The 24,601-nt window shown below is 38.9% G+C and overlaps 1 pseudogene; it reads right to left on the bottom strand.

The window, feature by feature from the left end:
- Nucleotides 1-22,635: 22,635 nt before the first annotated feature.
- On the bottom strand, nucleotides 22,636-24,074 carry LOC147880438 (stearoyl-[acyl-carrier-protein] 9-desaturase 5, chloroplastic pseudogene; annotated as a pseudogene).
- Between the last annotated feature and the right edge of the window lie 527 nt (nucleotides 24,075-24,601).

Raw genomic sequence — 24,601 nt, 5'->3', positions numbered from 1 at the left:
GTGTGCAATGGTAATGAAACTTTGCAAAATAAAATAAAATGAGTAAGGTGTTAAATAATATCATGGCAACCACTCCAATGGTGCCAAGTGTACACACAAAGCCATGTGATGTGGGTCCCCAACCCAAATTGACCTAGCCATGCCAGAAGTCTCACCCCCAAAAATGGTACTAGGATGAGAAATCCTTTGATATCCCATGCCTCATATGTGTTTTAACCTTCATGGATTCCAATTGCATGTGAGATTATAGTCTAGTCCGTCTGACACATGTTAGGAAGAACCTAGACCCAATGTGCTTGAATTGCTCGTCACCACATTTTGTGGTCTCAACACGCTCCCTCAATTCAAGGATAAGGAGTTCCATCACCATGTTTAATGCGGTGGATGATACACACCATTGCACCAAGTAGCGATGTGTGTTAGCCACACACCATCATAGTATTGACACGGTCTGTCGATTTGGTCATTCTATCCACAGGGCCACCACCATTGCAAATCACATATGTAAGCCAACCTACCTATCTAGAGGATGTCTAGGGGGTCTGTGCCCTTACAACTAATATTTCATATGCCATATGTTACAATGTGGGGTTCAATGACCCACAAGTACTAGTGCATGGAATTGACATATAAGGGTCATTGGCTTGGTCATCATCCATGTAGATATGGTGCTACATATGTAACGTATGTTGTATATATGAGTGGATGGATAGGAGGATAGAGAAATCTAGAAGGGATCCATGTGTGAATAGTAATATATATTGTATCATGTTCACCTTTTTTGTATGATAGAGCATAGATTTTGTATAGCCACCTGTGTGTGTTCTCTATCATCCTATTTTCTAAGTGTTGGATTATGTGTCCTCTTTCACATGGTATCAAAGCAATTAAGGTCGTTCTTGGTAGGTGAGAGTTATGACTTCATGTAAGTGACTATTATATTTTCAAAGTTAATGAAGCCACAATGTTGGAGACTTGATTAAGTGTCAAGGAATGCGCTTCCCTTTTCCCCTCTGCTCACTTTTTGAAATTGATGTTAAGGATCATGTGAGAGTCTTGCTTGGGAGTGTTTGCAAGTATTACTTAGTGAAAGTGTGTCCTTCAATTACATATTTCCCTATCATTTCATGTTTTGCAAGGGTTTCTCTCAGAGTCTTGCTAAGTGAGAGTGTATGACTTAAGTTATTGAGTGTTTTGCATGTTGTTAAGTTTATGTCTTTGCTCATTTCAAGTTTTTCATAGGGTGTGTCCCTCAGGTGTGGTGAATACATTTTCTTTTTTGAGTGTTGAGAGTATGTCTCTCATGTGGAGCTCTTTCTACTAGTTTGGAGCTACAAAGAGTCACAAGCAAGAAGATAATGTTTCAAAGGAGGAGCAATAGGCTCATAGAAGGAGCTCAGCAAAGGAGCTTGGAAAATTTCTCAAAGGTAGTAGTTGTGAAGAGAGATTCAAAAGGATCTCTAGTTGTGTAGCAAAGAGATGCCTAGGCATGAAGGAAGCCTAGTTGTGGAAACACAAGAGTAAGCTCTAGGAGAGCTTGAACGCAAAGTCTCAAGAAAAATCTTAGAAAGCCATAGAGCTTGGTGCATTCTCGGGGGGTTCACCTAATAAAATTTTAGTGTACCATGTGCATTCAAAAGGAGGGGTATTTTAATTTAACTTTTTGGAAAATTTAACAGGTTTACGATAACAAGAGGGTTTTTTTAGTTCAACTTTAGAAAAAAATCACTTAGCTCATAAGTAAAGAGGGGTGTTTTTTTTAAGGGGAAAAATTTTAGTTGAGGAAATTTTAAATAATCCTTGAATACACGTGATACATAGGGTTTCTAAGTAGTGCACCCCCCCAGTGAACATCTTGATCTAGTAGCTTCGTGCAACAAAAAAGAAGACAAGAGAGGACGAGCTTCATAGGCTACACATAACAAGTGCTTGACCACATGATCCAAGTTGTGTTGAGGGTTTTTAACACAAAAGGGGTGACTAGGGTATGAATCGCACTGCACATATCCAACAGTAGCCGTGTTGCTAAGGCAAAAAAGAAATGCTACATAAAGGAATGAAGATTGTGTCATGAAGGTCCTCACAAAGGCCACAATCAATTTGGAGATACAGCTAGAATATGAATGCAAGATATGTAGTTGATGCAAAATCAAGTGGCAATGACAAAAATTTGATGTAAAATTAGGTGGCAATGATAATCATTTATTGTGCACTTTCAATGTTTAGGCTGACTAGAATTATTATAAAAGGATAAGTTTACATGTGATGTTGATTACTCAATGGAAAGGAAAAATTACACTTTTGGATGAAAACATAAGAGTTTGTTGATGCACCATTGAAAGCCTTGAAATAAAACATGATTCCAAAGAAACTCTCAATTTCTAGCCCCGACGGGGAGAGTGGCACCTATGCCTACTCTCCACAATCCATTGGAAAGAATGGCATGAGTAAAACTCCTTCAAAATCCATTATGAATTTAGTTATGAACATGCTCGCATATTATTCACTCACAACAATTATGCACCATTTTACACAGTTGGCAAGAAAGTAGTAATTCCCATTAGTAATGAATGCATAAAGAAATACAATGTTGTTATTCAAAACTCATAATCTACAAATAGCTCTTCCCTTGCATGTATATCATATATGGATTTAATACAAATGCAACCATATTTTGCAATATCTATTTTCATCATGGGGTCATTCCAAGGTGGAACGTGAGGGGAAAATACAAAACAAACATTTGGCTTTGCATTGGTATTTTTGTTTCTTTTGATAAACCTTGCCACATTGCCATACTGAACATCACCAACCATATGCACCATATCCTTCATAGGGATAGTAGAGTCCTCTTGGATGGAGTACTTCTTTATACTTGGATGATGAACTCTACATAATTCTTTCCAGTCTCTCTAGGAGTACTTGCACCTCCATAATGGAGAAGAGTAGTCCCTCTTTTGATGGAGTCATGCACAAACAAGCCCAAGCCATCACCTATAACCAAAACACTTTGTTGATAGGGATAGGTTGCTGTGGTGGTCCAAATGGATCTCATTCTAGTATGTACCTACTCAAGCATGATTTGAATATATATCTCTCTACATCACAAAAGACAATTATTCTAATTAGCTACAACAACAGTTATAATGACTTGAGATAAAATCAAAAAATAATTTGACATCTGTACCTTCATGGAAAATATGTATTTTGTAGTCAATTTATGTAGGCCTTAGCCATATGTTTCTTGATATAGTGGTCTTTGTACCCTAAGTCTATAGCTAATTGAGAAACTTGCATAGCATTCATGCTAGAGACTTGTGGATCATTCCTTAAAAGACTTATTTGGGATGCATTGAGTTCAGGAACCTGGCCATCACCACCATGGGTTGCCCTAGGGTGTACACCCTTTGGTTCTGTATTATCACCTATAGCCCTCTCTCTTAGTTGGTCTGCAAGAGGGAGAGTTCTTGTTTTATATTCCATTCTTGACCATGCATGATTTTCACCCCCCCATTCATCAATTACTTTATGGATGAGGTTGAAATCATTATGCACCTCCATCATAGGTAATTGTCCATACCAATTTGTCTCGATCATGCTGCGCACATCTTTTACTTCATTGAGTTATATCAAGTAAGGCATCAACTCTCTCGGTAGAATATTATCATCCTTGTCTTGTACATCGAACGTAGAAGGAAATATGCAATTTGATGCTCGTCTTACTATAAGTTTAGCATCCTTGCTGAGACCATATAAGAAAGAAAGGGAGGCTCTCATTTGCGTAATTTTGCCACTTCCCTACCATATCAAGTATGTTATGCTCCATTGTAGGTGACCAGATACCGACATTAAATCATTGTAGCAAGATTTTAAGGAATTCTATGCACCCAAGATAAACAACCATATAACTCTTTTTGCCTTGCATAATAGATTGATGTATTTGCGACTTGAATAGGTAGCAACTCGATAGCAAGCCATTCAGGTCTAAATGATTGTTATTCATGGCATATCCAAAGAAATTGTATGTGGATGTAAATCCAAATTCTCCTTGAAGTTGCTGGCTTCTGACTCATCCAAATTATTAGGCACTATGCTTTCATACATGTTTGTAAAAACAATACAATTACCTAGTCTTTTCCCCACAATGTTGAGTCACTATGTTCATCCATGTTCTCTTCTTAAAGTATAGGATTAGGATATTTCTTGCAATTGTCTCCATTTTTGGTGTTATGTTTTCTTCTATACCTCCTATATCCATTGCATCATTGATAGTCCCCGTTTTGGGTGGTATATTTTCTTCTACATTTGATGTTTACATATACTTCCATGCATCATTGGTCCCTTGTGGAAGTTAAGATAATATAAATATTTTCATTCTTTAGAGTGTATTCAACAATGTCGAAGCACTAAAGCATACGAAACCAATAATGAACTATAAAGTATGACCATTATTTATCACCGTCACTATGATTCCATTGTCTTATTGGGGAATGGTACTAGTGCCAATCTCTCTAAAGGTCCATAGAGAATGCAAATAGTGCAAACTTTCTTTCTCAACTCATAGAGAGAATGGAACTAGTGCCATTCTTCTCTTGGGGTGGTGCTAGTGCCATTTTTCCTATAAGGTTATGGAGAATGCCACTAGTTCCTTTTTCTATATCCTCATTGGGAGGAGAGAATAGCACTAGTGACTCTCCCCATGTCCCAAAAGAAAGGTAAAATGCATGCTCTGAAAGCATAGATATTGTATTACAGTTTTATAATTTTTGTTACACTCAAAGCACATAAGTGGACAAAGGAACATAAAATATCAATAACCCCATAGAGTGAATGACACATTTCTCAAAATTATCACATGGAGAATGCCTATAATCTTATTGGGAGAATGAAACTAGTGCCATTCCCAAGGCTCCAATAGATTTGTAGAAAGCACTCAAATCCAAAATTTGATAGAATAGTTAGTACTAGACCAATTTTAAATCTCTGTAATGCTTTCAACGAAGATAGATTCAAGAACGGAGCATAACAATATTACCATTTCTACAAAAACTCAAAGAGAGAATCACACTAGAGCCATTCTCCATATGAGGTCACATAGAATGCCAATTGTACCTTTTATCTATAACCCCACATTGGGAGAATGCCACTAGCACCATTCCCCATGTCATTATATCACACAATTTTGTCATACCACATGTTCAATCTCTTTAATTAAATGCAAGTATGTGAAATCAAGAAAATCCATAAAAGGGATATTATTATATTGCTAAAATTCTTTTGAAACTGTATAGACAAGGAATAAATGAGTAGCTAAAGACCTTCTTGATCCAAATCTTCCAATGTAATCTTTGGGATAGCTTCAAGTTTTGCTTTAGCTAAAGGTCGCAAGACTTCAGTAAGGTGTCACCCTCTTCACCAGTGCAATCAATTTTCTTTTTCTTGACACTATAATGCCACACCTCCATTAGTAACGACGTCAACAACAACTTCATGTTTCCCTGCTACGATGGCACCTGATGCACTCTGATGATGCCATGCTTCACAACAACCTCTTTTTCATATTCATCATCCCCATCAGAATAAAGAATATTGTCCTTAATTATTGGATATGAACTTTTGTTTTCTAACAAGTACTCAAATCCATCAAACCCATCATGTGAGCTTACAAATGAAAAAAAGCAAAAGGTCTCAGACAAACCCTTTTGTGTGCTCTTCAATTCATGGATAACACCCACAAACCTTCTATGCCAAAATCAAGCCTCTACCATTGCTTCCTTGAGATTTACCATCTCTATCATTGTTAGAAATGATAGCAATACATACTGAGATGGCGTGGCAACGGTATCCATCAAACCATATAGGAAATTTTTGAAGACATCCTTGTTCCAACACATGCATTTGGTGGGTCCTTTTGAGATGTCAAGCACACACAAGCTGATTGGAACCCGTACCTTGGAGTGACGTGTTAGAAAGTGCTCTCCCTCCATCTCCATGTTCACCTGAATAATTGTCCAAGGAAAACAAGGCTTCGATGTAGACTTATTACCCTCTATTGAACTAATCACCCAATCGACATAGATTTATGCGGCTTTTGGGAAATCGGGTGTGGGCTTGCCAACTTGAAGCTTCTCTCTTGACCCATGACTCACATGAACCCTTGAAGCTCTAATAAAAAATTGATTCAATTTTGAAGTAAGTTGCAAGGGCGTCCCATGTTTGATGCTGGGGCGATGATTTTGGGGCGAAGGGTGGCATAAGTTGAACTCCTTGATGAGCGCTTCTTTTACTGCTCTACCATGCTTAATATCCGTTGCCCATTGAGACATTTCAATGGAGTCCTTGTCTTTTCTTGACTTGACCAAGACTCAATCTCTGCTTAAAGTGCATGTACATCATCATCTTCTAATCCTAGCAGACACCTCATATATGTTATTGTGGGATTTCAACCCTCAAGATCACCCTGCTTTACTAAGGTAAAAATCCTAATCCATTGTTTGTAGATGTTATCATCATATGTGACCATGTGTGTGTCCTTGGTGGCAAAGTTCATGCCCATCGACACGCTTGCGTCTCCTACAAAATTCTGAAAAAATCCAAAAGCATCTTGGACATTCTTCTAATCCAAATAATGTAATAGACAGAAGAATGGCACTAGTGCCATTCTCCCATTACCATGTCAAAAACATGACTTGGTAACAATGAGGAGAATGGCACTAGTGCCATTCTCACATCAGGGAATTCACACTACTATCACTTCTTTTACAAAGCCATAAACATACTTGAAATAAATAATGCATAGAAAACAAAGTTTATTACTCACATCCCAACTTTTTCAATCTTTATGCCTTTTGACAAGGCCTTGGTCTGGTTTTTTGGGTCATTCAAATGCAACCCACTGCACCCTTAAGTGTTGCAAGATATTGATATATGGCTAATTTTTCAAAACGGTCTGTTCCTCCATGTTAGCCATTGATGATATCTTACAACTTGCTTCAACTGGCACATTAACAACAATTCTCGCTTTCATCTGTGTGTAGAAACCCTTTTGTTGATTGAAGGCTTCTCCTTGTGCTTTAGCTATAAACATCCTTGCAGCATATATTGAATGCGGCCCTACAAGAATCCAATAATTATACTCCTTTAACTTTTCCACCTTTATCCCTTCCTTGTGCATAGGAGTATTTGTGCCTATGTGGTAAAGCATAACATAGGCACATGTTGTAGAGGCCATGCATTCATTGCGAAACTCTTCACCAATTCTCACTGACATAGCTGCGGGTCAATGTCCTATACACATATTGGCTTGGTGCTCTAAAGCAATTCATCACTATGATCAAAACCTCAAACTCTAGATCAAATGGGAAGTACTCTGCGTACTCCATCAAGGATGTCGTACTTGTCTCCTTCCCTTCCAATTTTTTTAATAGTGCCTTAAAGTCAAAATCTGGCTGGATTTTCTTATATGGTATGATTGTTGCTTCAGATGACTCCTCACCATGTCCTCTTATGTGTGTCTCACAACTCCCTATTGCATCACCTCCACTGCTTGTTCCATCAGTGATTGTTCCGATACCTCCCTGTTTTCCTCCTGAAGTTGTCTCTTTATCTCTTTAGCTTCTACATCCAATTTATCCCCAATTTTTGTTGTTCCATCTGACCTTATTTCCTTCTCACTAGTTGTTTCCTCCTCGTCGACCCCTCTAGCCTTCTCTTTCACTATGTTGTGAGACACTTGAGAGCTTGATCCCTCAACATCATTTTTCTTAGTTCTTTTAAAAAATTTTCTATTCTTTTTATTATCTTGATTTATCCTTTTGTTACCAAATCAAATCTTTCTAATATATGTTGGTTGGTATAATTTTCTGGCTCAATATTGCACCCCTAGTTATCATCATGTCCTCTCCACTAGTAGCATTCATCCTTGCATGATCAAAACAAGTAGGATAAGACTAATACACATTGCCACCCAATGTATAAATTTTGAGACAAGGAACATTATCTTTCTTGTTACCTTAACTTGTCCAACATCTTCAAAAGTTGTTCCTTGGATATTCACAAAACAATGCACTTAATGGAGTCTTTGGAGTTCATTATTGTATATATCTAAATACCATCCTCTTCTAAAACTAACTCCATCATAAGCTGACACCTCTCAAACATTTGTCTTTACCTTGCTAGCCATTCTTGCAATCTTCTATTAACAAAAGAACCAAGGGAAACTACATGAAGAAAATGAACAATTTAAATGGATAGAACAAAAATGAAATGTACAATAGAAAATTAAATGTAGTAGGAAATATTACAACCACAATGCAACTTCTACTAACAAAAGAACCAAGGGGAAGCGACTTTATATATGCATTATGAAAAACTACACCCACACTACAAGAAAATATACACTTTATCATGCCATTCTCCAACAATTATATGATGTTGTGAAGAGTTCCACCTATGCCATTGAACACATGGATTGCAACTTTGTGGAGAATGGAACTAGTGCCATCCTCCATGATAGTTTGAGGATAATACCACTGGTGCGATCCTCCATGATGTTGAGGAGAATGGAATAAGTGCCATTCATCACATGGATTGGAGAGAATGGCACCAGTGCCATTATCCTGATGTCAAGGTTATCACATAATATTTTTCTCATGGAAAATTTAGAGGACCAGTGCCATTTATTACATGGATTGTGGAGGAACCTGGCACCAATGCCATTCTCCATTCTCAATGTGTCATTCTCCAAATAATAATATGATGTTGTGATGAATGGCACCAATTCCATTCTCCAAAATGTCATCTGACCTTCTCGATAATGGCATTGATTCCAATCTCTATGTGAGTATGTGTAGAATGGAATTGGTGCCATGTATCATGTGGATTGCAAAATATGGCACTGGTGCCACTCTTCAGATGTCAAGGTTGTCATCATGGATCATGGTTGAAGAATGGAGCTGGTGCCATTGTCCATGCCAGTGCCAATGATCTTGTGATTTGTAATTTGCCAAAAATCATATGATGCCAATGATCTCCAAATCATCTATTGAATAATGGAAATGATGTCAATCTTCATGTGACGTGGAGAATGGAATATCCTCCATGAGAATTTGTAGAGAATTGCACCAGTGCCATCCTCCCCGTTGTTGTGGAGAATGGCACAAGTAACATGGATTGGAGAGAATGGTACAAGTGACATTCTGTAGAAGCTTTTGGATATTGGCACCAATGCCAATCTAGTGGCACTTGTGCCATTCTCTAAATAATCATATGGTGTTGTGGACAATCATACTGGTGCTACTCTCCAACCATCCTATGTTAGGTTCCACATGGATTGCACACAGTAGCACTGGTACCATTCTCCATATGTCAAGGTTTTCATAGATGATGGTTAGATAATGGCACTAGTGGCATTGTTCATGACACCATATGATTACATGGAGAATGTCACTAGTGCTAGTCATCACATGGATTTTGGAGAATGGAACCAATGGAGAATGGCACTAGTGCCAATCATCACATGGATTTTGGAGAAGGGCACAAATGGAGATTGGCACTAGTGCCATTCTCTAAATCTCAATTGATCTTTTGAAGAATGTCAATGATACCAATCCTAATGTGATTTGTGGAGAATGGCACTAGTGCTATCCTCCATGATGTTCTAGAGAATGGAACCAGTGCCATTCATCACATGGATTTTGCCATTCATCCTCCATGATGTTGTGGAGAATGGCACAAGTTCCATACATCCATGATGGTTGTGGAGAATGGAACCGATGTAATTTATCACATGCATTGTATAAAATGGTTATGGTGCCATTCTCTAGATGTCACGGCTATCATTCACAGGTCATGGTTAGTAGAGAATGGCACTGGTGCCATTGTCCACAACACCATATAATTATGTGGAGAATGGAGCCATTTCCCTTCATAACATGGAGAATAGAGAATGGCATTGGTGCCATTCTCCAACAATTATATGATGTTGTGAATAATGGCACCAATGCCATTGTGAGTTTATGGAGAATGGCACTAGTGCCATCCTCCATGAGATTTTGAGGATTATGCCACTGATGCCATCCTCCAGGATGTTGAGGAGAATGACACAAGTGAATTCATAACATGGATTGCAGGGAATGGCAGTAGTGCCATTCTCGTTAGGTGAAGGTTATAACATCAAAGTTTTCTTATGGAAAATTTAGAGGACCAGTGTCATTCATTACATGGATTGTGGAGGATGGCACCAATGCCATTCTTGATTCTCAATGTATCATCTCCAAATAATAATATGATGTTGTGATGAATGGCACCAGTGCCATTCTCTAGATGTCAAGGTTGTCATAGATGATGGTTAGAGAAAGGCACTAGTGGAATAGTCCATGACACCATATGATTACATGGCAAATGGCACTAGTGCGAGTCATCAAATGGGTTTTGGAGAATGGAAATGGTGCCATACTCCAAATCTTTTGAAGAATGTCAATGATGCCAATCTAATGTGATTTGTGGAGAATGGCACTAGTGCCATCCTCCATGAGGATTTGTGGAGAATGGCACTAGTGCCATCCTCCATGATGTTGTGGAGAATGGGACTAGTGCCATTCATCACACATGGATTGTGGATGATTCATCACATGGATTGTGCCATTCATCCTCCACGATGTTGTGGAGAATGGCATTGCATTCATCCATGATGTTAGTGGAGAAACGATACTAGTGCCATTTATCACATGTATTTCATAAAATGGTTATGTTGCCATTCTCTAGATGTCACAGTTGTCACGGTTCATTCTCCAAATATTCATACAAGATTGTGGAGAATGGCACCATTGCCATTCTCCAAAACTTCAACTGATTTGGTGAAGAATAGACCAAAAAATTTGATGAAGGTATCATGAGTTTGTAAATAATACACCCTCATGACAATCTCCTGGATTGCACACAATGGTTCTAGTGCCATTCTCTAGATGTCAATAGAGAAATTGGATTGGCCATATGGTTAGAATATTATGGTCCTAATGTCCAAATATCAAGCCAGATAGACAAAACCTTAGGTAAAATTATTATGGTGCCATTCTCTATGTGTCAAGGATGTCACAAATGATGGTTAGAGATTGCCACTAGTGCCATTGTCTTGAACACCATATGATTATATTGAGAATGGCACCAGTGCCATTAATCACATGGATTGAGGAGAATGGCACCAGTGTCTGGAACACCATATGATTATATTGAGAATGGCACCGGTGCCATTACTCACATGGATTGAGAGAAGAATGGCACCAACACCATTCTCCATTGTCAAGGTGATGAATGGCATTGGTTCCATTCTCCAAATATTCATATAATGTTGTGTCCCAACACTTCAATTGATCTGGTGAAGATTATCCCAACCAAACATTCGAAGAAGGCCTCATGAGTAGGTAAAGAAGACAACCTCATGACAATTTCTAGGGTAAAGAAGACACCTTGAATTGCATATGGTCAAAAGATTGAGTCCTAATGTCAAAGATTGAGCCATAATGTCAAATCATGCATAGGGTCAAAATGTTATGGCCATATGATTAAATGATAGGGAAAATGATCAAAAGTTTAGACATAGAATGGCTATGGACCCATTCTCTAGATGCCAAGGATGTCGTAGTTTGATGGTTAGAGAATGACACCGGTGCCATTGTCCACAACACCATTTGATTATATTGACAACAAGCCCAGTGCCATTAATCACATGGATTAAGGATAATGGCTCCAATGACATTCTTATTCTCCATGTGATGAATGGAATTGATGCCATTCTCCAAATATTCATATAATGTTGTGGAGAATGGAACCATAGCCATTCCACAAAACTTCAACTAACCAAAGTATTGACCCATGGTGATAACTTGTGAAGAGTTTCATCGCACCAAAAATTTTGCATTGGTCAAAATAAATTGCATTTGGTCAAGGGATGGAGCCATAAGGTCAAATATTTGGCAAATGGTAAAAAGCTCATGCCAGATGGTCAAAATATTATGTCCATATCATTAAAGTATTATGGTCAAAAGGTCAAATAATCTAGCCAGATAGACAAAAGCATAAAAATATGGTGATATATCTCATGGATTGCACCAGTGCCATTAAACACAACACCATTTGATTATATTGAGAATGGCTCCAATGCCATTAATCACATGGATTGAGAAGAATGGCACTAGTGCCATTCTCCATGTGATGAATGGCATTGGTGCCATTCTCTAAATATTCATATAATGTTGTGATCCAAAACTCCCAACAATTTGGTGAAGAATATCCCAACAAAAAATTTGAGGAATTCCTCATGAGTCAGTAATGAAAACACCCTCATGAGTAGGTAAAGAAGACACCCTCATGAGTAGGTAAAGAAGACACCTAAGGCCAAAATTATAGGCATATTGTCAAAAGATTGAGCCATAGTGTCAAATCATAGACATATTGCCAAAAGATTGATCCATAATGTCAAATCATTAGCAAATGGTTAAAACTTTAGCCATATGGTGATAACTAGTGAAGAGCTTCCTGGCCAAATCTTTTGCATATGGTCAAAAGTCAATTGCATATGGTCAAAAGATTGAGCCATGTGGTCAAATATTTGGCAAATGGGGAAATGATCATGCATATGGTCATAATATTAAGCCAAATGGTTAAAACTTTAGCCATATATGGTGATTATTCTCGTTGATTGCACACAATGGTTCTAGTGCCATTCTCTAGATGTCAATGTTGTCATAGATGATGGTTAGAAAATGGCATTGATGCAATTGTCAACAACACCATATGATTATATTGAGAATGGCAGTAGTGCCATCAATCACTTGGATTGAGGAGAATGGCACCAACGTCATCCTACATTCTCCATCTGATGATTGGCATTGGTGCCATTCTCCAAACATTCATATAATGCTCTCTCTCTCTCTCTCTCTCTCTCTCTCTCTCTCTCTCTCTCTCTCTCTCTCTCTCTCTCTCTCTCTCTCTCTCTCTCTCTCTCGTGCCATTAATTAGATGAAGGATGGTGCCAATTTCATTCTCCATTCTCCAAGTGTCATCATCTGTGCCATTCTCCACAACATCAAGTGGTTATTTTGAGAATGGCATCAATGCGATTCCTCACCTAGAGAATGGAGATAGAAAATTTAAAATGGATGTCACAAATGATGTCTTGAACACCATATGATTATACTGAGAATGGCAATAGTTCCATTAACCACATGGATTGAGGAGAATGGCCCTAGTGCCATTCTCCATGCTCTACATGATGAATGGCATTGGTGCCATTCTCCAAATATTCATATAATGTTGTGGTCCAAGATTTCAACTGATCTGGTGAAGAATATCCCAACAAAAAATTCGAGGAAGACCTCAAGAGTAGGTAAAGAAGATACCCTCATGACATTTTTTCTAGGGTAAAAAAGACACCCTCAAGTGCATATGGTCAAAATATTGAGTCATAATGTCAAAAGATTGAGCCAATGTGTCAAATCAAGCATATGGTCAAAATGTTATGGCCATACGATTAAATAATAGGCATAATGATCAAAACTTTAGCCATATGGTGAATAATATTCTCATAATATTGTGGATTTCACATAATGGTTATGGTCCCATTCTCTAGATGTTAAGGATATCACGTATGATGGTTAGAGAATGGCACTGGTGCCATTTTCCACAACACTATTTGATTATATTGAGAACGGCCCCAGTCCCATTAATCACATGGATTGAGAAGAATGGCACCAGTGCCATTCTCCATTCTCCATATAATGGTGCCATTCTCCATTATCCATATAATGTATGGAGAATGACACCAATGCCATTCTCCATTCTCCATATAATGTCACCAGTGCCATTCTCCATTCTCCATATAATGGCACCATTCTCCATTCTCCATTCTCCATATAATGGTGCCATCCTCCAAATATTCATATAATGTTTTGGAGAATGGCAGTCCTGCAATTTATCACATTCATTTCATAAAATGGTTATGTTGCCATCATATAGATGTCACAGGTCATGGTTAGAGAATGGCACTGGTGCCATTGACCACAACACCATATGATTATGTGGACTCTGGAGAATGGAACTAGTACCATTCATGACATGGATAATGGAGAATGCCATTGGTGCCATTCTCCAATAATTATATGATGCTGTGAAGAATGGATCTAGTGCCATTGAACACATGGATTGTGAGTTTGTGGAGAATGGCACTAGTGCCATCTTCCGTGAGAGTTTGAGGATTATGCCACTAATGCCATCCTCCATGTCGTTAAGGAGAATGACACAAATGGATTGCAAAGGATGGCATGAGTGCCATTATCCTAATGTGAAGGTTATAACATGAGAGTTTTTGCATAGAAATTTTAGAGAACTAGTGCCATTCATTACATGAAGGATGTCACCAATGTCATTCTCCATTCTCCATGTGTCATCACTAGTTCCATTCTCCACAACATCAAGTGGTTATTTTGAGAATGGCACCGATTCCATTCATCACCTGGAGAATGGAGATAGAAAAATCTTAAGTAAATATGCAAGCTTTATTTCTTTCCACAAGTGGAATTGGATTTTCTGAAAATATAGATGTCATCGATCACAAATACAAATCTAGAAACTATATCAGAGAGTGACCGAAAGGTTGTCATGACATTTTCTATCACAAGGGCTGCAGACACATGTATGAAATTTTTGCCGTCAAATACAAGAGAAAACCCACTATCTTCAAAGGGAAGTGTTGATGTTGAGTCTGCACCATACCAAAAGTTGCCAGAGAACTTACTACTCCAACTAGATAATTATGGGTCTGAGAACAAAAGTAGATACTTGTTTGCATACCTTTCTCTTCTTGTTGCAAGGGGCATTTTCAAGACATTTCAATTGGGCTTCTTGTGGTAGAGCACACACATGACAACATTGATGCAATGTTCAGCAAGTTCTCTGAGAGCTTGCGAGTGGGACAAACATTCACTTTCCCTCATCTGATGGATACATTCAAAAAATGTACATCATCTTCACCAGCACCATTTCTTCTTACATGGGTTACTAACTTCAAGGATTATGTGGATGGCTACCTATGTGATGGGCAAGAAATGCTAGTTGGTCATGCAAATCCATTACAATTTTGATTTCACATGCAAGGTGAAAGACCTATGATGTAGTACAAGGTGCATCCAAAATCACCGAATTGGATGCCCATTGAAGGGGGAATTAAGATGTGGAAGAAAGATAGTGAGGGTCGATCATTGTTGTCAACAGGTCATCTGGATATACTGCGAATGGTTGCATTTGTGAGGGATCACTTGCAAGTAATATTAGGGATAAAGGATTACATTAAGTTTTGGGAGAGATGTGCAAGTGGAAAGAATAGATCGTATGAGTCCTACATTGGGCCAGTGATAGACTGCCAATGGCTACATTTGTGAGAGATCACTTGCAAGTAATATCAGGGATAAAGGATTACATTAAGTTTTGGGAGAGATGTGCAAGTGGAAAGATTGCATTGTATGAGTCCTACATTAGGCCAGTGATAGACTACTAGAAAACCATGATCAATGAGCTCGAATAGAAAAAAATCTCAAAGATAGGAGTATACAAAGATTTTTGGCCAAGTACACAATCGCCTGATGTTGAGGAGGATAATATAGATGCTTGCATTAATGAGTTCCAAGGCAATAAGGAATGGAATGATCACTATTGTGGGCCTCTAGAAGGTAAGCCAAGGGAGGAATTTAGACCAATGGTGGATTTTAAGCAAGGTGACTTTGTCTTGGTGAGGCCATTAGGCCCTATATACCCATATGGCTTGGGGTTTCCATATCAAGTGCCAACATGGATGCTGCATCTTAGTAACTTCAAGAAATTATTAATTCAGTATTGGGCACCATCAATTAAGAGAAAGGGGATCAATGATGCAGATGCCTATGTTGACTGCTGGAACAAATATTGGGTAGAGAATAGGTTGGATCCATAGGTATGGGAGTGTATTGAAGCGGTCGTCTGGTCGTGGACATCAAAAGCCATAAATAGACCCAAGAAGATTAAGATTCCATAGAGTGTGTGTATCAAAACATAGGAGAGCTTACTTGGTATCAGAGCATAGAAAATGGTGATGATTTTGTCCCTCTTGACACACTGTAGTAGAATCGACCTTAGGTACATACAAAGTATGATGCCCATGGGCTATGGTTGGGATGGTCGAGGATGAATTATTCTATTTTTTTCAACAAGTATCATGCAAAAGGGTCAAAAAACATGCTTTAGGGTGTTGATGGATCGAGGATGGACCTTGTACTAGAAAGATGCCTCAATTGCACCCACCTTATGGTACATCATTTCATGCAAAGTATTGTGCCACTTGGATATGGTTTGCATGTCCGATGATGCATTATACCATGTTTTGTTATCATGTACAAGGGTTAAAAAACACACTTTGGGGTGACTTATCCAAATGCACGAGTCTCCAATGGGGATGATAATTTGTATGCATCTCAATATCATCCACTTTGAGGCATGTGCAAAGTATCATGCCTTCCGATATGGTTTGCATGGTCAGGGACACATTATAGCATGTTCTTCACGAAGTATCATACACAATGGGTTGTCTTATTCGAATGTGCAAATTTCAAATGGGCATGACAGTTTTTGTGCACACCTCAATAGTACCCATATTAAGGCAAGCGAAAAGTATCATGACCATTGGACATGGTTTGGATGGTCAGGGACATATTATACCATGGTTTCACCAAGTATCATGCTCAAGGGTTAAAAAACACACTTCGGGGTGTCTTATGCAAAAGTGTGAATCTCTGATGATGTTTGCAAATGGTACTGTGCAAATGCCTACATGTCAATGATCTTAAGGCACATGCAAATTATTGTGCCCATCGGATATGGTTTGCATGATTGGGAACACATTGTACCATGTGTTTCGCCAAGTATCATGTGCAAGAGTAGAAAAACATGCGGGTGGCTTATCCAAATAAATTATCCTTTTATGGGCATGATACTTTGCACACATGTAAATATCAGTGAAATCAAGGTGTGTGCAGCATATCATGCCCATCAGCTATGGTTTGCATGGTCAACGATAGATTATACCATGTTTTTCACCAAGTATCATGCACAATGGTCATAAAATATACTTTGGGGTGTCTTATTCAAACATGCGAGTCTCCAATCTAGCATGGTACTTTGGACGTGCTTTAATCACACCCATATTAAGATGCATACAAATTACCATGTCCATCGAATATGGTTTGCATGGTCAAGGGTGCATTTGACCATGTTTTCACCAAGTATCATGCATAATGGTTAAAAAACATGCTTCAGGGTGCCTTACTCGAACGTGCGAGTCTCCAATGACTTTGAATGCCCCTTAAGTTTTGGTGAGCTTCAGGGACTTTTTTGCATATAGATATCTTTCATGACCCATAACTTATGCATTGCTCAATGGAATTTGGCAAACTTTTTCTTCAAGTTGTAGTATACATTCCAAACTTGAACATGAGACCAAATAATTATGGAATATTGATCTATAATGAGACTATTAAATCATTACAAGTCCTATGTTGCATGTGAAGCATGCATCTTGAAGACTATAGGATATAGCAATTTATTCAAAAAAATCAAAATTTTGTTATGTACATACATGCAACCAAGTAATCATTCAAAAATACATTACATGAGCTTCTCCTCAACCCAAGGACACACCTAAATGAGAACATTAGGCATGGATTATTGGGTCTCCAATGTTTTGCTAAAATGATGCATACCCATTTGAGGGCACGCTCCATAACTTTTTCTTTATTCATTGAAAACCAAAACAGATTGAAAATTTGAAATCCAAACTAGTGGGAATACTGCATGGTGGTCTTAAAACATTGATAGTTGTTGGTATTGGTATCTAGATTTACCCTGAATGAAAGAAGTTGAAAATGTGCAATTTGTGCATGTGCAAAGATAATTTAATATATCCATTATTATTTACAATTTTTAATTGTTTCTTTTCCCATGCACTTGCTTGCTATATGGCTCATAAGCATGCCAAAGGTCATTGCATTTCATAATAGATAGCATTAAATCAAATAGCGTTCTCTTTTTCCTATTTATGTTTTGAAGCATTTGAGGCCACATTGCACTTGTTTGGGATAAAGCTTCTCTCTGTTTTGGTTTGGCATTGTGGTCTTTCACTAATCGTTGCCATGGCAACATGTAGCTTGCCATGGCTTGCAAGAGAAGTAGATGGAGGCTATGAGACAAAAAAGCTAAAAAGCTTGGTCAGGGCACAAGGAAGAGAAGACTCCTTACAAAGCAGTAGCAGGAAGCAAAATCAGATGCATGCATTTGATCATTGCCATTAGAGTGAAGAACACAAGCTGTGATGTCATGATTGGTGGTAGCATTTGAGGAAGCAATATTAGGCTAGCCAGGTAAATACCAGTCTCGAGTCATCACAAGCTTTAGCCTACACCCTAAAGTTCATAGAGTGACAACCCTACCAATACCTCGAGAGATGTACATGGAGTAGAAGTAATGCACGTTCATTCAGATCCGAGTAGTCTATGGGCTTCAACAAAACACAAGAAAAGGAGAGACAACCGGGTGGTTGAAATTGTGATCATGTCCTAAACCAATAGGTGGTTGAAATTGTTTTGTTTTGCTAGTACCTTATTATGTATAATTGTATTAAACCACCTTAAGGATTGAATTATTTTTTCTTCTGTACATGGATTAGTTTAATTAGACCGCATTTTTGCACATACTATATTTTGTTTTGTTTTCCTCATAGTTGTGCGAAAAGGGGCTTGCATGTTGGGTCAGCATACGGATTGTATCTCAATTTTATGGATCAAAATCCTGACATTTCAATTGGGCAGAGGAGCTTTGAGCATTGGAAGCCCTTGTATGTCATGAAACTCAAAGACAAGAATGTTGTTGTTGCTAATTTTCCAAACACACATAGGCTTTGACCAATGCAGGCAAGCTGTGAATGACTTGAGATCTGGTTGCATTGGAGCATTGCTCCATGGGGATCAATGCCCATGTCTCCTCGATGAATGTGCAGTCTGTAGGCCACCTGGATCCTCATCATATGTCGCAAGAAAGGCCACCTGGATCCTCATCATGTGTCCCAAAAAACCACTGTGCTTGTTTTTGTAAATCCCAAACGATAGATTAACCCCACACTTATTTTTAGTATATCCCAAACAAGCACTGTTCTTGGCTTTTAGTCATCTAATCACACATCATGGGATCCAATTGCATTTTCCTTGAGAAAAATAGCTCCCACAAACAGGCTAGTTCTCTTTAACTATTTTCAAATTTCAACCACTGGGCTGGTGAAATATTAGAAACTGCATTTGTTTATGGCATCCTATTGAGGCTGGTTCTCTTTAACTATTGTCAAATTTTAACCACCGGGTTGTGACCACAAATCACGAGTGACCGGCTTTGGACTCAACAATCTTCCTTTAGATTCCATCATGAATCCAGCATTGTGACAATCTTCCTATGCCAAGACTGTTATCTTTCAAAATAGTTCAACAACACATGTGCTTAGGATGTTGGTTACTTTTGTTCTTCTAGCTATGCTCCAAATAAAAACGTAGAACCATGAAAACAAAATTCCAAGAAGGCAGCAACATCTTTACGAATAAACACGGTATGTCCCCTGTGCCCACCATGGCTTTCCATCAATGTGCATAGGATGAGGGTGCATTGCCATGATACGACTCAACGACCTTCACTAGTAGGCCATTCAAATCTAAGATTAGAGCTCTTCTTTCTTGATGGAGAGGCACTGGTACCACTATTGGTGGCATCATTGGAGGTGGAGGTAGGGACAAGAGCTGCGGGTGATCCATTAAAGGGATGTCTATAGGTCCCAAAGGCTTTGGCTTCAGTCTTTCCAATATGTGCAGACACCTCTTGTGAATCTGATCCCATTTTTTTTCTTCCCTCCTCTGTTGCCACTTCTGCCTCCTAGCGATACGTTTTTGGCGTGTTTTCTTTTCATGGTAGCTGATGTGGATGGCCAACTACAAGCCTGCTTCCCTTTCTGTGACATACATTGAATCTTGGACCACATTGTGTGCTTCCCTTTCTGCCACATACATCAAATCTTGGACCACATTGTCTGGCTAAAATACAGCTGGATAGATAAACATGATAGGTTTAAGTACAGGATTCCAATAATCAATCACATTTTAAATACAATTTTCAAATATAGTATATCTAGACAGAAATTAAATACAAGTTTAAGACTAGAATTTAAAATAGATTTTAAATACAAATGATAAATAAAATTTAAGAACCTATGTTGAAATACCTATTTTAACTATTATAGAATCATTCAAATCTAGGCATTTTAGATTGAAGGACACGAACAACTCAAATCATCCACATTGACATTGATGGTGAACTAGTTCAAATCTTACATACAAGATAAGCTCAATGACAAATAAATCCACTGCAATGTGCTAACACTCTTAATTGAAAGCACATGTAAAGCAAAGACAGAATTTCAATTGTGTAACCACAAAATCATATAACTCCTAGTGATGGAATCGCAAAATGCTTCAAATTGATAAAATTTGCATAGATCCATACAAGTCTCAGAATACTGAGTTTTTGTCAAAGCTCTTGATACTGAGCATGCCCAATAACAGATACAATGTAAGCTATAAGTCTTCCACTACCATAGGGCCATTTGGAGCTACAACTTCTTGCTGGCTCTAGGCTTTAAGTGGGGACCATGTGAGGGAGTTGTTTTTGCATTTGGGCTAGCAGCACTACCTCGTGGAGGCATCGGTGTGCTCTGCTTTTCTACTGGTACATCTGCAGGCTTGGCACATTCTTTCCCCTGTCGAAGGTGGGAAAAACAAACCCATCCCGAAACATCAAGTTCTATGAGTTGGCGTGGGTTCAGACCCACCAAGGCCATACTCTGCATGGAATTCCTCCTTGGTCTTGCAAAACACCTTCTGGCATGCAGTGTCAATGTGGGGTGCTTTAAACCTTGACATTGCCCCAAACAATGAATTGAATACTGATACTACAAATTTAAAATACAGACAGTTAGACAAACATCTGATATGGACTGCAAAAAAGAAAAGAGATATACTATTGAAGAAACAGTTAAAATAGATATAGATTGTGTTAAAATAGTTAAAACGGTTAAAACAATAAAGCTAATTTGTTGCTGCATGACATTTGACACACCAACATCTATGCTAAAGAGGATTTGAAAAGGCAAGACACAGAAGCTTCGTCACCAACCAAGCTCTTCTATGAAGTCTTTATCTAATAGCATCATGTCTTTGTAGCTCATTTTAATGCATGCGCAAGATGAACATGCATTTGTATTGATGGATTCTCTTCCTCTCATCGTTATAGAGGCCCTCTCCATTAGTTTCACAATGGAGGACTCTGAGCTCGTTTAAAAGAAACAACAATCCTACATTTCAAAGCTGGATGCTACAAACAAGTAAGGAGCTCGTTTTTACATAAAGAACAGTCCTACATTTGGAAGCTTCACAATTGATGGCTACTTCTAGACAAGAAAGGAGCTTGTATAAAAAAAGGAACAGTCCTAGAGCTATGTCATCTCACCTGGTCCACGTGCTCATGCAAGAAGGATGTCGCTCGGTTTCACTTGCAGCTCGCTCCAGCCCATGATCAGCAATAGAAGAAGTATACTTCAGCAAAAGGAAGAAGAAGACTAGGAAGGAAGCTTTGCAAGTGATGCACAGGGCTTCGTTCACATAGAACTTTTGTTTCGTCTATGGGTGTGTGTGAGAGATGGAATCTACAATCAGTGTAGTGCATGTCGCCAAAATCATAACAATCCATCACACTGAGTTAGTTGGTAAAGGCTTTCACTCATCCATGATTTAGTTACACACTTTTTAAAAAAATTGTTCACCCCTCTACTTGTTGCTAAAATATTAGCCCTACGAATTCCTTGCATAAATTGTCACAAGATGCAACACATGGATTCCTTTAATTTTGTAAAAGACATTGAAGTCAATGATTGTGTTAACATGTAAACTTCTTGATTTTCCAATCAAGCACTTTCTATTAGTAAGAATTAACATTATTCCTTAAAGGTGAGTATTTTTCAGATGTTCTTTGTGTAGCCCAAGATGTCAAAACTTTGTATTTAATGTCCTCATTTATAACTCTGTTAATGTCATGAGTGTTGAATATTTAGCTTTGCACCTAGATTACTGAATCTCAAATTCACAATGAATCTTTACATTATTCTCCTTCATTGTCAAAAATTGAGAGTCAATAATCTAGAATTGAGAACATCTTCATATATATTATTAGCGAGTATATCTTTTATATAACCTATAATTTTCAAAAAGGTAACGTGGATTAAAGGAGGTTAGGTCCGGTTATTACAAATGCATATATCTATTGCATCTTACATTTGAGATATCATAATGTTACGAGCATATGTCTCCATATGTATGGCTAATCGTGCATTAATAGGAAGATGACTTTTGGATTTCCATTATCCCGGACCGAGCTTTCCCCTCCATTCATTAGAGATCCCAACCCAAACTGCTGAAGCGTGCTCTGCTCCCGGGCGGTGGTAAAATATGCCAACAGGGCCAAAACTCAAAAGATAGCTACTTTCCTGTTGAAAATCCAGCTGAAGCTCTGACTTCTAGGCCCTTCCCTTACTCTACATCGGGCACGCTTCTCCACCTTCCTTATGCGACAGGGTAAACTACAGACATAATCCTGAGCCTGTCTCCCCCTGCCTGAAAGCCCTGAGAGCTTCTCTACATTCCACTTGTTCAATAAATGCTCCAAAATGTCCGCATAGTCTTTTGCAGTGTACACACCTGTCCTCTGTGCAACGAGGGAGAAATTTTCATATATGCGTTTCTCATTTCCATCATACATAAGGTGAGCAGGCATGACAATTTTCTTCATCATCATGTTCTCTAAACTAACGATGGCCCCATTAGGATCAATCTCGAAAAGCTTTTCAACAATTTTAGTGTATGCGTTCTCATGCCTTTTTTCATCGGCAGCAATTGTTCCACAAATCTGAGCCAATTTAAGGTCACCGAACTCTTTTGCTTGCCTTGCAGTATTCCCATGGGAAATAAAAGTAGCCCTCTCTTGAAAAGATGTGTAAATAAAACCCAGGTAGGGATTGTTCTCGAATCCAGGATCCTACAGATCACACACTGCATATGTAAGGTTCCTTCAAGCATGCTGGAACACGAGTTGCCAGGTAAATGCCATTCGCAAACACTCAAGAAGGAACGAAAAGGAACAGAACGAAACTGTCGTGTCTCAAGCATTCAAATACTGTCACCCACGGAGGAGATCTACATAATGAATCGACACGGATTTTAATCTCGTTCCATCGAACCCTCATTCGAGTAATATTTAACTTACCATTCCTGATTTTATCAAGTAGTGAATGGTTTTCTCGATGATCCTCATATCAACTCGCCCTGTGAGATAAAGATACTTGTTCAGGAGATCTCCATGTCTCTTTTCTTCTGCCGTCCACGCCCGAGTCCACCTTGCCCAAGATGTGGGGCTAGCTCCTGTCTCATCACGTACGCCGTCCAGAGAATTGAGCATTGTCTCATAGGTGGGAAGAGCTTCTTCAGTAATCATGTCACCTACAAGACAAACCAAATAATCATCTGGCAATGCAGATGCACGCTTTCTGAGCTCTTGGACCTCGTCGAAAAAGCTCTTTGAAGAAGGCTCTGGGAGGAGATCTTGAGGCTGCCAGCTTTTTTCGACTGGCTTCAGATACGGCAGAATTGTAGTTTCTGCCCAACTTTCTAAGGAGTTAAAAATCTCTTTTTTTTCTGGGGACAAGGAATGAGTGATAACATGTGTATGAACCGAGTTTTGGGAAACACACAGACCGCCTTTTGAAGCTTGTGCTTGTATTTCCCTGCAATGAGAAGTAAGTAAGCGATCCAAACCAGATACCAGATCCAATTCCAGAAGAGGCAGAGTTATTGGCTTTAGTCGATGTTGAAATGCAAGACTTACTTGCCAATGGGCAGCGTTGCGGCCATCGTTGGGCATAGGAGTCGGGCTCTACCGGAGGGGAAACGTGAGTGGGCTGATGTAAAAAGCAGACGACTGAAAGAAGCAGAAGGGAGGGATATAGCCATGATGGAAAGCAGGGGGGAGGAACAAGCAACAGTCTTTAGGCGTAGCTGCTACTTCGTTTCCTAGTTCGCCGTCTCTACGTCGTCTCCTTAATCTTAATCTTCGTCCCCAAGTCTGCTTCTCCCTCCTCCTCTCCTTGTGCTTCTCTTCTGCTTGGGGTGTTCCTTCTTATGTTTCTCCTTCTCCGCCACCTTGAGCTGCTGTTTCCTTGATGCGATGGGCAGATAGAATTAAGTGTATGGAGACCAAAAGAGTATGTCGGGAAGAAAGGTTGCGTCATTTGATGTTCATGGAGACCGAAACCAGGCACCATGCAAAGTATTTATGAGCGGTCGAAGCTCAACCTCCCTAGTTAAAGCCATTTAAGTTCACATGACTTGTCTCTCGATTAACTCGAATCTCAACTCTCGAGTCTTTACCCGTCCAGTAC

The sequence above is a fragment of the Dipteris shenzhenensis genome, chromosome 32 (genome assembly GCF_047967505.1).
Source record: "Dipteris shenzhenensis isolate YYH24624 ecotype China chromosome 32, Dip_SZ_1.0, whole genome shotgun sequence".
In the NCBI taxonomy this organism is placed as follows: domain Eukaryota; kingdom Viridiplantae; phylum Streptophyta; class Polypodiopsida; order Gleicheniales; family Dipteridaceae; genus Dipteris; species Dipteris shenzhenensis.
The sequence above is the reverse complement of the archived record's forward strand: the minus strand, read 5'-3'. Positions and strand labels throughout refer to the sequence as shown.